Source organism: Polypterus senegalus, chromosome 5, assembly GCF_016835505.1.
Source record: "Polypterus senegalus isolate Bchr_013 chromosome 5, ASM1683550v1, whole genome shotgun sequence".
NCBI classification, from domain to species: Eukaryota; Metazoa; Chordata; class Cladistia; order Polypteriformes; family Polypteridae; genus Polypterus; species Polypterus senegalus.
This window is the reverse complement of record NC_053158.1, coordinates 38,221,071-38,235,591: the sequence shown is the minus strand read 5'-3', so window position 1 is coordinate 38,235,591 and position 14,521 is coordinate 38,221,071.

The window sequence follows — 14,521 nt, the reverse complement described above, 5'->3', positions numbered from 1 at the left end:
TGTTATAATGATTAGGTTTATATTCTCGTCTGCAACTCTGCAATAAATCAACTGCACAACTGTCTTTTTGAACTAAGATCCTGGATGGCTAATAATTTCTTGATCTGAATCAAAATAAAACAGGTGCTTATAGTGGTTTCCATCAGCTAAAGCCCAAATTGGACTTCTCGGCTTTTTCTCTGTCTTTTGCAAACCACAAGTCCGCAATCTCGGTGTTATCTTTGACAGTAACCTCTCTTTTGAGAAACAGATTAATTCTGTAGTCAACAGTTGCTTTTTCCAGCTTCGTCTTTTAGGTAAGATCAAGCCTTTTTTATCTTCTTGGGATCTTGAGAAAGCTACTCATGCTTTTATCTTTTCTCACCTTGATTACTGCAACTCACTGTATTCTGTGATTAGCAAATCCCTGATACACAGGTTACAGTTGGTCCAGAATGCTGCAGCTCGCTTTCTGGTTGGAGCAAGAAAGTCTTATTCTGTTTCTCCAATATTAGCTTCTTTACACTGGCTGCCTGTCAGTTTTCAAATTGATTTTAAAATCTTGTTGCTAGTTTTTAAATCTTTACATGGGCTTGCTCCTGCCTATTTATCTGAATTGTGTGTTTTACACCAGCCATTTCGAGTGCTTAGATCTTCTGGTCAGTTGTCTCTTGCTGTCCCTTGTACCAAGTGTAAAACTAAGGGGGACACAGCGTTTGCAGCTGCTGCTCCTCGCCTGTGGAACTCTTTATCTCATTGCATAAAGGAGTCGTCTACAATTGAACTGTTCAAAACAAAATTAAAGGCTCATTTCTATTCACTTGCATTCCGTGACCTTCAGTAATACTGATAGTTTCCTCATTGTGATTATGTAACATTTACTTCTGTTTAATATTTATTTTATTTATGTTCGTTTATTTTATCTTTATTTATGTTATTTATGTTAATTGTATGTTTTTTCTTTTATTCTATTATTGTAAAGCACTTTGGCCACAGCATTCCTATGTTGTTTTAAATTTGCTATATAAATCTATCTATCTATCTATCTATCTATCTATCTATCTATCTATCTATCTATCTATCTATCTATCTAAATTAATTTGACATTGACATTACATTCCATGTAATGGAAGCCATGTGATGTAAAAGCTTATGAATTTGAATCTCTAGATGTGACATGACTTAGCTCATATATGTTCACTGAATTATATGTATTACCTTTTAGAATGACACATTATGGGCATTTGCTTTCTAGCTGAATATAGGATGACATCTGTCGACATACTGTAGTATGTAACTGAACACTAAAACTTGATATTTGCCTTCCACAACTGGGCTGAAAAGTAGTTCTTTGAGGTAAAATATGCTGAATCTACAGAGGTGATTTTAGATATTACATTATGAGTTATAAGATGAATGTTATGAAAATTATTATATGAATTATTGCCAAAAATGTGGTTAATATATTAGTAAAAAAAAGTCTTATGACAGATCCTCACCTATATATTGGTTTCAGCACTTGTGTGTAGAATAAGATTCAGTTTTCTTCCATCCATTTCTTGATTTTCTGTCCATGCAGAACCCTTGAATATTTATGCTGCTCTAACATCCAAAGCAATGTTTACTGTCCACAAGCATTCATTTTCCTGACAAATCTCCTCTTTAGTCATATTAATCTGAACATTGGTGTTTCTAGTGCAGTGGAGTGTCTGACTATTTGGAACATAAAAACACAGATGGAGTTAAAGGAAAGTGCAATTATGCTAGAAACTAGGAAGCCGATCTTCATGCAAGAAGACATGTCAGTCTAGAATAAGTACATAAGTAAGTATGTTATGTGTTGGAGATGAATAATCTAATACCTTTTTAAAAATGCCTGGATGATGCACTGGGTCTGTAATATTCGCATGCCATGCAATTGTTGGACTATGTTATTTAAGGAAAAAGAGGTCTAAAAGAACGTTATACATTTATGTTTATGAAAAGTAATTTGTGTTGTGCATCATAATCAGGTAAGCATTGTGAGTTTTATTTCCGGTGTTGTTGCTTTACTGGACATGACTAGGAATGGATCCATCTGAGAAAATGTAATCAAAACAGCATATTTTACTATTACAGTAGCATTTTCAAATTGCTTCTTAAAGGTTATCATCCACTCTAAAATGTCAAAAATGAATACATTTTATTGGGCATTTACTGTTTATCAGCCAAGAGCCAACCTGAAGTAAATCAAAATCCTGAAAGAAAGGAAAAAACTAAACAGACGTCTTTGTGTGACAGATGATGAAGTGCTACTTTTAAAGGTTATAAACAAGTACAAGTTGTCAAAGCCTTAGAAATAATATAGACTATGAGTTCCGCAAAAATAAATAAGGAGAAATTTGTAGTGTTTCAAGGTGCTGTACCTATCAGCTGATGCGAAGATGTTATTAAAGTACAGCAAAAATGAGATAACAGGGGAAAAAACTGAAATCAGTGTTCAATCATATCACAATTATACATTAGCATTTATAAAAAGTTCTATTTTCCCTACCCACACTGCTACATGTCTTCAGAGATTAATTTCATATTGATTCTGTTTCAGTGGCGGAAAACACTGTTTCAATGTGGACTAAAGACCAAAATGAATAAAGTTGGGAGCATGTGCTGATAGCTCATTGCTGCACTCACCGCACAACAAACCACCTAGACTGGGACCCGAGTGCAGCGGGTGGCACCTCAGCACCCCACTGGAATAGTGTGAGGTTTTTTATGGTGGCTGGAGTGCCAATCCTGGCACCAACCCCCAAGTTTTCCCTGTAAATTAGAGGACCTATTGGCGAACAAAAAATAAATAAATAAATAAGCTTAAATTTGTCTGTGTTAGTTGGACTAGGCCTTAGTTAGTTTCATTATTTGTGGTTAGGGCATTTTCTAAGTACTTTTCAAATTTTTTGTTAACATTTTGGGTTTTGGTGTATTTTGACCCTCTAAGGTTTGACCTTACATGGTTTGTGACTCTCATTTTTTCCTCATTTGTCTCCTGTTCAAAAAATCACTTGCTTTGCCTGCCATTACACCTTTTTTATTCTGGCAAAACAATTGGTCTCTATCATGATTAAGTGCTCTTTTTCATTTTCTCAAGATTAGTTTTATGGATTTCCTTACCTTTTTCCTTGGGGGGTTTTGAAGTACATGTAATTAATTTCTGTAATTAGTTCCAAGATTTTATTTTAAGCGACCTAAAATTATTGTACATCTGGCACATTTTACTTTCTGCAGGTGGTGCCATTTTTTGGGAGGATTTGTGTATCTTTCTATTCCCATCACTACCACATGACAACTTGCAGTCGTGGTATGTGACTTGACCTTAGCAACGTGTAACAGTCAGCGTCATGCATGTCTTGGTTGTCCGAGGTTGAGTTCAAATCAGTTTAAAATGTTTGTGGTAGTATGTGGAATAGGCTTTGAATTTGTTGTGTGTCCCTTTCATTTTGTCTTTTGTCTTAGTAATTTGGGCTTTGTTATTTTTTAATTATTTAAAATCACAATAACCATCACTAAAACATGTCCTTTCCTTCTTGAGGCAGAACGGTCTGCAATAGTTAAGATTTATTTGTCTTCTGTAGACACGTCATATTTGCAACTTTCTATTCATCAGGTACTTCTCTCATCTTAAGTGAATGTTTTTATATGCTTAATACAACTTGATAAATACATTATTTTATTTCTCTCAACACTACTGGTAAAACTGTATTAGCCCTGGAAGTTTTATTAGATTTTAAGGACATCATGGACCTGAAGTATATCTGACTCTGATTTTTAAATTTCTCAACTCTAAACTTATTTGTACTTTTACCTTTCTCTTACTTTACAGATACCCCTCGATAACCAGAGAAGGAATTCTGAAGACTTGGAAAAATTGCAGGCCGTTACTTTTTTCAAAAACCTGCTGATAAGACATATTATTTGTCTGGTTAGGTTTGTCTATAACCTAAATGTATTATTTTGGATAAAAGACTTCCTACTTGAATTTTAAGCGCCTGGATTTTATGTTCATGGCAGTTTAATGAATTTGCTAAGGTCCTAAACTCCTTGATGACCTGTTTTGCTATTTTTTGATTTCAGGAACATCAATGAATTATAACTACCTTTTTGAGAAAAGACTTTGGAGTAGCAGCAAGTTAGTCAAGTGCATTTTTCTGCATATTCTTGTGGATGGCAAGTGTAGAAAGGTTGCCAACATATTTACCATGTTATGAATTGGTTAAATGTAGATATTTTATGTTTTTTATCTAATTGCATGACATAATAATGTACTTCTTTCAGTGGTTTTCAAAAAAAAAATTTTACAAGACTATCTGGTTTTACATTTTTTTTTGCTATTTGTTTAACATGATTTTTGTTTCTCGTATTGGTATTTCCAAAAAGTTCGTTTGGATCTTCTGGTATTCCATCTTATTTTATTTTTGACAACATCACTCCTCCTGGTCCTCTAAAATTTTTGCCCTTTTTATGTAACACAACATGTTACTTTCTTTGGGAGTTTTTCGAGAACTGGTGTCAGACGGGAACATTTTTGTCCTGGAAGGAGAACATTTTTGTTCACTGGGTGGTTTTCTTTTTTCTATTAGACAAAGAAACGTATAAAAGCCGGTAGACAAAGAGGCAATAGGCACCCATTGTTTGAACCGGGGTGATAAGTGGAAAGGCAAATTTGCTGAGTTTTGTGTTAGAAATTATTGTTGCTGGCTGTCTACAGGTCGTAGATACTTTACCTGCTTTGATTCTTGTGTTTAAACAATGAAAATAAGATTATTGTTGATGGTTTTCTCCAGGAAGTAGATATTCTCCTGTTTTCATTTTGTGATCTGATGCTGGTCAAAGCAAATTGGTATGTACCAATATTTGATAAATCGGGGATTGGGGGTAGGGACTGAAGTAGATATATACTTCTGGGCAGTGGGTGGTGCAGTGAGGGATGGTCTACTGGGACCGATGTCAAGACCACTCACACGGAACACAGGGGCTTGCAAGCAGACAAAGGTACATGGCTGGCAAAATGCAAGGAACATAGACAGCGACACCTACCTCCAGGGAGGAATAGACAATTCCACCAGAGAGACGCTGGTTGTGGGTCCAGCAAGAGAGGGAAGACTCATGAAAGGACCAAGCGAAGCTGATGGACAAGAAGCAAAGCATGCCTAGATTGTTGCATCAACACAAGGAACCCAGAAGTGAAAAAAGAACACTCACTCCACAAGGAAGAGACACTCACAGGTTTTTGACAATTCAGCAAAACTTCTGTTGGAAAACTACAGAGTGTATCCGTGGACAATTGGTACACAGCGTGCAAACTGGACTTCACACCGTTGAAGGTTGTATCCTCTACTGTTATGTTTTTAACACACATTTAGAGTGTGGACTGTGTATTTTTTTAAATGGTTTTCACTCCTGATATTTTAAAATTCTTGACTACTTTCTTCATGGTGTATTTTATATTGTCTGGTGTAGTACAGGTTACTATTGCTTTTCCTGAAATAGTTGCCGTGTCTTTCATTGTGTTTACTCACCACCCAATATAAAGAAACATGTCTGCTATTATCTGTAAATCTAAGAGTTCCCAGTCTCTTTTAATTGTGTCTAGGTTAGATTATCTATAAGTGGACACCTATCACACTACCCTAACATGTGATAAGAAGACCATTCTTTACTATGTAATTATATTAAAAAATCTGTATACATAACATTTGTTTTACATTAAACTTCATTTGTTACATTTGTTTGATTATGAATTTGCGGTCAAGTATGTTGGTGATCCTGGGATATCTGCTGTTTCACAAATTAAACAAACTTAAATATACTGCTTTTTATACATCCACTTATTACAGAGTAATGGGAAACCAGACTCTCTTATGGTAGCAATGAGTGCAAGGCAATACACGACACCTTATAGAATTGATTATCACACCCAGACCTGCTCATACTGCATCAATACAGAGCTACAAATCAATGCAAAACTTTTCAAATGTTGGAACAAATTTACCTCGATATGGTAAGAATACAGATCTGAAGAGGGCCATCAAACATTCAAACCCAGCTTCCTGGTGCATATGTTTCAGCTGTACTAACCACAAATCCATTATTGTGCCACATTGTTACATTATTACCTAAACTGTTTATATAAATTAAAAGCAGTGAGCTATGCAATGATCTCTGGAGAATCCCACCATTAACCTAACTTTTTCTGCTGTTAAGGTAATTGTTCATTTATTAACACACAGCATAGTGGATCCCGGCTTTTTTTAGTTTATTGACTAACTTTCCACTGCATATCTTATCACAAGATTAGTTATATCCTCCTTTTTAACACATCTTCAATTGCTAAGGCCTGATGTACCTTACAGAACTTAGTACAATTGCTTTACATAGATCTCAAATAATGGCATATTTACTGTAAGATTGTAAGGATAAATAAAAATATAATAGAAAGCAGAGGTTTTTGCTACATTCCTATATTAAACCAAAGCACAAAATAAATCATTTTAGCATAGCATACTATGGTGCAAGCAAAATTTGACATTGTTTTGGTGTTATCCACCCATTTATATATTTTCTAAACACCTTTATCCAAGTTAATAGGTGCCAAAGTATGGAGTCAATCCATACAGAACTGAGTGAAAAGCAGGGACCAACTAGCCCAATGCAGGGTAAAATGATGAACACACTTACAGTCACTGACATTAGGCCATTGCACAATGGTGTGTGTGTTTTTTTTAAGAATAATTGTAGCATTAATTTACAATTAGGTTTACTTAGACTTTCAATTTCACTTTCTTTCTCTTGTCAATTTTGCTACCCAATTCAGTGGCAATGGAATGGTACACAGGCAGAAGAAATAGCAAAGTCTTATCAGGCATGTGAGGCAGATTGAAAAAAATAGAACTAATAATCTTCAATTAACGAGTTTGATTAATAATATTTTATTCACAAAGTAGAGACACATTTAAAAAAAGAGATAAAGAACTGCAAAACTTAAAGCATTTGGTATTAGTGATATTTAAAAAGGCAACTTCAAGTGGAACTTCAGAAATCAAAGAAAGTTCTTAATTTAACATGCCCATTAAAGATTCTTCCATGTTGCTAATCAAATAAATGTCTCCAGTCTTACAACACTAAATGTTCCAAAGCTGACAAATGATTTTCTGACAAACCTTATTTGTAAAATATGCTGGTATAAAAGCAAATTTAAAGACGTGCAAATGAAAATATCTCAAATTATTTTGGTATTCACTGGTTCACATGGCAATCACATGATGTTTGAATTTTTTAGTACTGGTTTTGAGCAATATTTATTTTTTAGTTAATAGAGACAGAAACTGTCAGTGAATAAATTTAATATCTGCACATGTAAAAATAAATCGGGTGGTCTATGGTGATCATTTCATTATTTATAAATCTATGCTGAAATCCCCCAAAGCCAAATACTGTAAATCCTCCCACTGCTTGTTACCCTGTGTGAATCCCCCCTTCTCTACCACACATAAAATTCAAGTTAAGAACTGTATATTCTGGCTTGTATATTGATGGCTTGGTATTTGGCTTTCTAATATTTATTCCACATCCATCCTCATTATTGTTCATACTTTAGAAACAAGAATTCATTAAAAAAATACTAGGTGCACATAAGAAAAATTAAAAATCTTATCATATCTTTGGTTGGCAGATTAAAAAATCACATTTAGTTTTGCCTAATAAGAATTCAGTACTTTAATTTTAAGACCAAAAAAATATGGTGGTACAGCACTTCTCAACATCTCAATTCCTGGGGTTAGCACACAAAGGAAAAAGAAAGAAATCATTCTCTATTTTGTCTGTTCTAATAGCTCCCAGAGAGGTGACATTCCACATCCCAAGAGCCAGTTTCTGTAGCCGAGGATCAGAACGCCAAGGTCCCCGCCTTTGGCCACCACCCAACCCACACTGCACCCAGCCTCCTTGGCCCCTCCCATAGGTGGTGAGCCCATGGGGAGGAGGACCCACGTTACCTCTTCAGGCTGTACCTGAGCGAGCCTCATGAGCGCAGGCCCGGCCACCAGGTGCTCGCCATCGAGCCCCACCTCCAGGCCTGGCTCCAGAGGGGGGCCCCGGTGACCCGCGTCTGGGCAAGGGAAAATGTCGTCCAAAGTTTTCTTTCATCATTGGAGGTTTGTTGAACCGCTCTTTGTCTCATCCCTCACCTAGGATCAGTTTGCCTTAGGTGGCCCTACCAGGGGCATAAAGCCTCAGACAACATAGCTCCTAGGATCATTGTGACACGCAAACCCCTCCACCATGATAAGGTGACGGTTCAAGGAGGAGAGGACTCGAGAGGAATCAGATGAGGTGGCTCAGGCATCTGATCAGGATGCCTCCTGGACGCCTCCCTGGTGAGGTGTTCCGGGCACGTCCAACCTGGAGGAAGCCCCGGGGAAGACCCAGGACATGCTGGAGGGACTATGTCTCCCAGCTGGCCTGGGAACGCCTTGGGATTTTCCCGGAAGAGCTGGAAGAAGTGGCCAGGGAGAGGGAAGTCTGGGCCTCTCTGCTTAAGCTGCTGCCCCCGCGACCCGACCCCGGATAAGCAGAAGAGGATGAATGGATGGATGGATAATAGCTCCCATTTTTATTCTGTGATAAATTTGAATCTAAGTGACTTAACCTGAACAGGGTCATCCTGGTCTCCTTTTTGAAATGAAACATTTTACAGATTTGATTAAAGACTAGGAATTTTTCCTGTATGCAGTAGTTTCAGAAAATACAACCTAAAGGTTTGTTTATGTTATCAGCAGCCTCTTTAAATATTCTTGCCTAAATAGTGTCCAGAATCTTATTTACTTTAAGCCTTTTTAATCCTAGTAACACTTTATTCTTAATAATCTTCTAGTAATTTCCTGTTGCTTTAATATTGCCTGCAGCTATTGGCTTGCTACTGATCTCTTCGCTGGTGAAAACTTCAAGAAAATGGGAATGAAGATTAACAACTCTGTTCTTGTTCTGCATATGTATTTTGCTGCTCCATTGCTATTTTTAGTACACTGCCCTCGTAGTTTTGGCTGTTCTGTTTTAGGCAATATAGTTTTAAATTAACAAAAGTTCATTACTATTTAAGTGTCCCCAAATCTAGAATTCATCTTTATTCATTTAATTGTTTAAATGTTTTCTGTTCAAGATACAACTTTCTAAAATGAAATTTAACTACAATGTCTGTGTTAGTTTCCTCCATGTACGGTAGATGATTGTGACAGAGTGACTCCCTGCCAGGACTGGTTCAGATTTTATGCCCAGTGGTATTAACATTGGCTTATTGCGATCATGAAATGAATAAGTGAATTAGAAAGTTGATGGATGGTTATTTTAAACTTTACAGTTTTCATTTTGACATAACAGTGGGAAATATTAGAACATTAGAAAACCTTTTGACAAAAACATGCCATTCAGCCCAAAAAAGCTCACTAATCCTACCCACTTAATTCCTCCAAAACAACATCGATTTGAGTTTTTAATGTCCCTAGAGCAGTGGTGGTTTGTAATGTGGGGCGCTGGGGTAAAATCCCCCCCTCCAAATATTTTAAAAACTGTACTTAAATTAATTAGGTAATGCAAAATAATCATGAAGGATGGCACGGTGGTGCAGCGGGTAGTGCTGCTGCCTTGCAGTTAGGAGACCTGGGTTCGCTTCCCTGGTCCTCCCTGCATGGAGTTTGCATGTTCTCTTCATGTCTGCGTGGGTTTCCTCCGGGTACTTCGGTTTCCTCCCACAATACAAAGACATGCAGGTTAGGTGTCCTTAGTATGTGTGCGCGCGTCCTGCGGTGGGCTGGCACCCTGCCCAGGGTTTGTTTCCTGCCTTGCGCCCTGTGTTGGCTGGGATTGGCTCCAGCAGACCCCCGTAACCCTGAAGTTAGGAAATAGCGAGTTGGATAATGGATGGGTGGATGGAAAATAATCATGAAATAATTTGTTTATTTTCACCATGTGCCTGGTGTCAGCGCATGTCAACTTCCACTAAAAACTGGGTCTGACTTTTATTTGTTTAATTTCTTTGTGAATACCTATATTACCTGAGTGAAGGATGCCAGCCAAATGAGACTTTATTTAACTCCTTGATCTTTTGGAAAGCAGGTGACCTGTGGCTGCCCTTTAATTGGTTGCTTTCAGATTTTTCTTTGGCACAGCTTTTTGCGTACCAGTCACTCCCACATTTACTTGCAGCGAATTAATATTGTTTTTTTTTTTTTTCTAATGTGACTGGAAAATCATCGACACACTACAGTGGTGTGAAAAACTATTTGCCCCCTTCCTGATTTCTTATTCTTTTGCATGTTTGTCACACAAAATGTTTCTGATCATCAAACACATTTAACCATTAGTCAAATATAACACAAGTAAACACAAAATGCAGTTTTTAAATGATGGTTTTTATTATTTAGGGAGAAAACAAATCCAAAAGTACATGGCCCTGTGTGAAAAAGTAATTGCCCCCTTGTTAAAAAATCACCTAACTGTGGTGTATCACACCTGAGTTCAATTTCCGTAGCCACCCCCAGGCCTGATTACTGCCACACCTGTTTCAATCAAGAAATCACTTAAATAGGAGCTGCCTGACACAGAGAAGTAGACCAAAAGCACCTCAAAAGCTAGACATCATGCCAAGATCCAAAGAAATTCAGGAACAAATGAGAACAGAAGTAATTGAGATCTATCAGTCTGGTAAAGGTTATAAAGCCATTTCTAAAGCTTTGGGACTTCTGCGAACCACAGTGAGAGCCATTATCCACAAATGGCAAAAACATGGAACAGTGGTGAACCTTCCCAGGAGTGGCCGGCCGACCAAAATTACCCCAAGAGCGCAGAGACGACTCATCCGAGAGGTCACAAAAGACCCCAGGACAACGTCTAAAGAACTGCAGGCCTCACTTGCCTCAATTAAGGTCAGTGTTCACGACTCCACCATAAGAAAGAGACTGGGCGAAAACGAACTGCATGGCAGATTTCCAAGACGCAAACCACTGTTAAGCAAAAAGAACATTAGGGCTCGTCTCAATTTTGCTAAGAAACATCTCAATGATTGCCAAGACTTTTGGGAAAATACCTTGTGGACTGATGAGACAAAAGTTGAACTTTTTGGAAGGCAAATGTCCCGTTACATCTGGCTTAAAAGGAACACAGCATTTCAGAAAAAGAACATCATACCAACAGTAAAATATGGTGGTGGTAGTGTGATGGTCTGGGGTTGTTTTGCTGCTTCAGGACCTGGAAGGCTTGCTGTGATAGATGGAACCATGAATTCTACTGTCTACCAAAAATCCTGAAGGAGAATGTCCGGCCATCTGTTCATCAACTCAAGCTGAAGCGATCTTGGGTGCTGCAACAGGACAATGACCCAAAACACACCAGCAAATCCACCTCTGAATGGCTGAAGAAAAAAATGAAGACTTTGGAGTGGCCTAGTCAAAGTCCTGACCTGAATCCAATTGAGATGCTATGGCATGACCTTAAAAAGGCGGTTCATGCTAGAAAACCCTCAAATAAAGCTGAATTACAACAATTCTGCAAAGATGAGTGGGCCAAAATTCCTCTTGAGTGCTGTAAAAGACTCATTGCAAGTTATCGCAAACGCTTGATTGCAGTTATTGCTGCTAAGGGTGGCCAAACCAGTTATTAGGTTCAGGGGGCAATTACTTTTTCAAACAGGGCCATGTAAGTTTTGATTTTTTTTTTCTCCCTAAATAATAAAAACCATCATTTAAAAACTTCATTTTGTGTTTACTTGTGTTATATTTGACTAATGGTTAAATGTGTTTGATGATCAGAAACATTTTGTGTGACAAACATGCAAAAGAATAAGAAATCAGGAAGGGGGCAAATAGTTTTTCACACCACTGTATTTCATGTGCACGTTAATGGTTCACAGTTCACAACCGCAATTAACGTAACTACAGATGAGCAAGTTTGACTTCAAGTGGAACTTCAGAAATCAAAGAAAGTTGTGTTATTTTGTTAATGAAACACCCCTTCATAAATCATTCACTTGAAGACAAAGGAGTGGATAAAGGAGATTAGAGTGATCTGGCATAAGAACTGACACACTGACTTTTTCCTCCTCTTGTCTAACTGGATGTGGTGTAAGTAATGCCTTTTTTTTGCTTTCCATGTTTGCTGTTTGAAAGTGTCGGTACTGAAATGTTGTGGACAGCGATGGGGGTATGAAACGTCTTTCTGAAAAAAGTAGCTGCACTCATCTAGACCAGTGTTTTTCAACCAGTGTGCCATGGCACAGTGGTGCACTGTTGAAATAATAGTGTAGCTCACCTGGGTCTGAACCTGAGAGGGACAAGCTTCTCAGGTGGTTGCGACCAGACTAAGGGCTCGTTTATACTTCACGCTCAGAATGCGCATGTATCATGGCTGCTGCACAGTCCCAGAGTTCATTTGACGTGTTCTCAGAGCAGGTCCTCAGAAATGAACACGATGCGTGCGTGAGTTGCAATACCAGCAAAAAGTCGAGGGGCGCAATGTGATAAAAGTTGAAATGTGACGTCAGAGTCTCTGTTTACTATCTACATGTGACAGTAAGCCTCAATGCAGATCCTTCAATGTTTGATGAATGGTTCACAGTGGTGAAACAAAATGCTGACATATAGGTGCATTCATGGTGCTTTTATATTCATGTGTCGCATATTCCCAATTGTAATGACATGATACATTTTAAAAGTCTCACATGCCATCTTTTGTACCTCCTTTTTTTTTAGGGGCTTCCTCCTGACCTGACAGCAATAGATCACCACGCAGAACAAATTAAATGTATGATATTCCAACTCTCTTCTCATTTAGAATCCTTAGATTTTTATACTTGATATCACTTTCATGATGAGATGCATTAAAGTATGTATGTTACATTTTACAGATAAATCATTAATATTGTTTAAATATTTAGTACTGTTAATAATTACACACATGGGGTGACATGGTGGTAGAGCATTAGCGCTGCTGTCTTGCAGGGAGTCACATCGCTGGTATTCTCTGCCTGGAGTTTACATGTTTTCCTGCTGAGTTTCCACAGTGTGCTCCGGTTTCCTTCCAAAGATATGCAGATTTGATGACACTAAAATGATGCCAGTGTATATGATTGCTTGTATTCACCTTGTAATGAGCTGATGCCCTATCTAGGGATTGTTTCTGCCTCGTGCTCAATGCTTGCTGGAATGGACACATCCTTGGACTGATGGATTTAATCATTAAACATCCTTTTCAGAGATTTTACGGTAAGGTGTTATCGGAATTTAATGGGTGTTCCAGGTAATTCACAATGCAGCGAAGCCAAACCTATTCTCACCGTGATAATATCCTGCACTGCCACCTGTTGGATTCTTCCAGATTTATGTAAAGTATGCTCGCAAGTACAAACAGTAAAATGCTTGCATAGCAGGAGCATCTACTGGAGCATGCGTAGCATGAAGTATAAATCTGGCCTAAGGAGGACAGGACTATCTGGAGAAGCTGGCATAATAGCAGCTCTGTGATTGCTATGTTACAGACACAGCACTTCAAGCCCTTCATATAGGTCTCCAGGCTACTAGAGTCCATCTGCCTGTGTGCGTGTGGATAGTGGGAATATGAGCTGCCTCTGATGAAGAGAGGAGCAAGCAAAGGGATGAAGCAGCTGGGAGATGCCAGCAAAGCGCTGAGTAAGGGGCATGTCTACAAATGCTGATCTCAGAGCTCCTTTTCATACCAGTTTCTGTGGTAGTCCCACTCCTTCAAGCTGTTAAACAAGTGTATGAGATATACTGTATATGTGTTAATTGTTTTGTAAGATAGTGGTGTGCCTTGGGATGTTTTTGGTTGCAAAAAATGTGCCACCAATGAAAAAAGGTTGGGAAACAGTATTCTAGACATTAGTATGAAGCTTTTTGAAATGACTCAATTTAATTAGAAAGTAACTGATAAATTTTCAAGTCTGAAGGAAAGGAGGGTAAATTCATGTTCATGGAAATATAGGTATCCTGATCGTAAAAGCAGAATAAGATTCAGGTTGGACTTGTGCTGTTGGTGAAGTACAAGACAGGTTGGGGGACAAGTTATGTTTTTCTGAAAATCAAGATAAATAATGTCTTTTGTACCACTCTGATCAATTCCTTGTGGTGTATCCTCATAGTAAAGTTAGTAAAACATGACATTCCCAGTTTGAACCAATGTTATCTGTTCCATAAAAACCTGGTTCTTGCCATGTGCTGCTCAATTTCCTCCTAAATAGTTGCTTTCATTAATTAAACTATGAAGAAGTTGCCCACTTCCTTACATGTGAAAACTTCAGAAAAATGCAAGTTCAGAGCATTTTCTATTACACTGTCTATATATTTTAATTCCCCCTTACTATTCCTGATACACTTCACCTCCTCCTTAAAAGTTCTTTTACTAATAAAATACTGAAACAATCTCTTTGGGTTATTTTTCAAAATAAATGTATTATTTCTCTCCAAACTACCTTGTATCTTCCCTAATACTCTTCTTAATTGTT